Genomic DNA, 3,356 nt, shown 5'->3' on the forward strand with positions numbered 1-3,356 from the left:
TCTAGGGTCTCCTGCAGCCATGCCTCAGAAACACTGGCCCAACTACTGTGCACATGAAGAACTGAGGACCACGGCATTGGAAAGGAACCACACGCCAGGTGGCTAAGAAGATAGTAATAACCATAGCCAGCTCTTGTACAATAGTACTGTGCACAAGGAGCTTTTTAAAGCACTTCTTATATATTAGTTCATTCAACCCTCCTAACAATTCCATGAGGTGTATATTTTTATTATCCCCATTTTCCCAATAAGGAGATGTACCACCCATAGCTTAGGCAGCTCACCATGTTTAAACAACTAGTCTGTAACAGAGCTGGGATTCAACCCCTGGCAGGCTGGCTCCAGTGTCTGTGGTCTTTCCCACTATACTATGTTGCTTTTGAAATTGGTCATAACCTTTTTATACAGCAATATATCTCTGAAAGTTAACAAATTAAAGATAATGTTTCTTACCCTGTTGACTTCTTCTCAATGCTATTTTCCACTGAAATTAATAATTAAATGGTTTACTTCACTGGCAAATATCCACTAGTATGCATTAATGAGAAGTCACATTACTAACAGTTTTTTCTCTAAAATAAACATTAAATACTCTATGAAATGTAGGTATGGCAAGTTAATCCATACAAGAAACGGGTACAATTTACTTTAGAATAAATTAAGTGATATTTAATCTGTTTGTTTGGGTCAATATGCAGTTCTGTGTAATTTACCAAAATTACGGGAGAAGTGGAAAACAGAATAGAAAAGAAAATCTACCTTTATACTAAGATAGAACATTATTAAAAAAATAATAAAATGAAACTAGAGACGGCATCTTCCTCAGGACAAAAGGCAGTCCTGCTCACAGACAGGAGGGAGAGTTGACGTGTCCCTGACCCAGCGGCGGTCAGGCACGCTTGCTGCCCATCAGGGAAGACCGGGGTTTCCTGAGCTTAAGGTCCCTCTCCTAGAACAGATGCCACTGCACAGCCAGCTAGCTCTTCCTTGGCTGGAGGAGTCGGGGCTCTGGGAACGAGGAAGACAGTGGCTACTTGGTGACTTGCTGATGCTGTGAATTACAGACTGACCTTCACCTCTAACCAGGAGTCATGACGTTGCTACCTGTCACACAGCCGTCACAGTTGTTGACCACCTTCTACACATCCACCGCCACACGCCGGACACGTAAGCTCAGTGGGAACCAGGTCCTGGCCCATCTGTTTACTGCTGCATCGGCAGTGTCTAAACACTGCGTGTTCACAGTGAGCGCTCCATAAAAGCTTGTTAAATAGAAGGAGTTATGTATTTTCATTGACTCATTTAAAACTAATCAACAACCAACCATAGGACTAGATCTGTAGACTTCCATACAATCAAACCAATTTCACATTAGACGGTTTTTGACTTTTTTTATTACTTCTAAAATACATATTCTAACGATTAAACCAAAAAATAATAATAATAATAATGTAAAAGTATGGAATTCTTACCACATCACTCATTATTTAAGAACTTAAGCACAATGTAAATATACTTTTTAAAAAAATTTTATTGGAGTAGAGTTGATTTACAATGCTGTGTGTTAGTTTCAGGTGTACAGCAAAGTGCATCAGTTATACGTATACATATATCCACTCTTTTTTAGATTCTTTTCCCATTTAGGTCATTACAGACCACTGAGTAGAGTTCCCTGTGCTACACAGTAGGTCCTTGTTGATTATCTATCTTATATATAGTAGTGTGTATATGTTGATGCCAAACTCCCAATTTATCCCTCCTTCCTTTTCCCCCCTGGTAACCATAAGATTGTTTTCTGCATCTGTGACTCTGTTTCTGTTTTGTAAATAAGTTCATTTGTACCATTTTTTTAGATTCCACATATAAGCTATGACATATGATATTTGTCTTTCTCTGTCTGACCTACTTCACTCAGTACAACAATCTCTAAAAAATATGGAACACTTCACGTATTTGCATGTCATCCTTGCACAGGGGCCATGCTAATCTTCTCTGTATCGTTCCAATTTTAGTATATGTGCTGCTGAAGCGAGCACCACAATGTAGATATACTTAACACTACTGCATCCTTAGAAGCAGTTGGGATGGTAAATTTCATGTTATGTGCTTTTTACCACCATTAAACATTTAAACTTTTATTTAAAAAAAAACAAAAAAAACTTGGATACCCTCAAGAAGTAAATCTCTTTAGTATTGCATGCTGCCCACAGAATCGAGCTGACATTGCCTGGTGCTTTCGTCACCCACACACCCCCCAGGACCCCTGAGCCTTTACAACAAGGAATCAGGAAGCTCTGGCTTCTCAAGAGAACTCTCTGGATTCCCCTTAGGCTTAAACACTTTCCCCTATTTTTCCACTGGTCACCTTGATCAGACCATACCAGCTCTCATCCTGGTCTCTGTGGGGAATATGGACTATGGAAGATGTGGAAAATATAAAATATGAAATATGGAAACTACTTGTCAAAATTCACTAATCAGCAAAGATATAGTTCCCTCTAAGCAGTGCTGTAAAATGTATCAGTGCTCACAGATACATCACAAACTTTGGGACCTATACATAGCTTTGTTAACGGTATCAGAACTGGCAGGCATGCGCTTACACGGGAAAGGACGTGGGCAAAAAGAGATGTGGAAGGAAGGAAGACTAGGGGAAGGAAGGAGAGAGATCATAAGAGGAACTGGGGTAGCAGGGCGGCAAGTCAAGGTTTAATTTCCTTTTTCTCAGAGGTACAAGTTTGCTCACTCTCCTGTACATGCTAAAATCAATGGGCACTTCATAAAAAGGAACAAAATAGTGACATTTGCAGAGATGTGGATGGACCTAGAGACTGTCATACAGAGTGAAGTAAGTCAGACAGAGAAAAGCAAATATCATATATATCGCCTATATGTGGAATCTAGAAAAATGGTACAGATGAACTTATTTGTAAAGCAGAAACAGAGCCACAGATGTAGAAAACAAATGTATGGACACCAAGGGGGGGACGGGGTGGGGTGGGATGAATTGGGAGATTGGGATTGACATATACACACTACTATCTATAAAATAGATTAACTAATGAGAACCTACTGTATAGCACAGGGAATTCTACTCAGTGCTCTGTGGTGACCTAAATGGGAAGGAAATCTAAAAAAGAGGCGATATATGTATACGTATGACTGATTCACTTTGCTCTACAGCAAGAAACTAACACAACATTGTAAAGCAACTATACACCAATAAAAATTAATAAAATAAATAAATTTTTAAAATTAAAAAAAAAAATCAATGGGCACTTTCAAAAATGAAAAGGTCCAAAGTGGACCCTTTTCTCACTGAGCCTGTATCTCCCTGACCTAATGGCCTGGCTCCT

The 3,356-nt window shown here is 39.2% G+C and overlaps 1 non-coding gene across 1 annotated transcript; it reads right to left on the bottom strand.

The window, feature by feature from the left end:
- Positions 1-1,929: 1,929 nt before the first annotated feature.
- LOC118887545 lies at positions 1,930-2,036 on the bottom strand. Its single transcript, XR_005018031.1, has one exon. It is a non-coding gene; the product is annotated as a U6 spliceosomal RNA (small nuclear RNA).
- Between the last annotated feature and the right edge of the window lie 1,320 nt (positions 2,037-3,356).

This window comes from Balaenoptera musculus, chromosome 1 (assembly GCF_009873245.2).
Source record: "Balaenoptera musculus isolate JJ_BM4_2016_0621 chromosome 1, mBalMus1.pri.v3, whole genome shotgun sequence".
NCBI classification, from domain to species: Eukaryota; Metazoa; Chordata; class Mammalia; order Artiodactyla; family Balaenopteridae; genus Balaenoptera; species Balaenoptera musculus.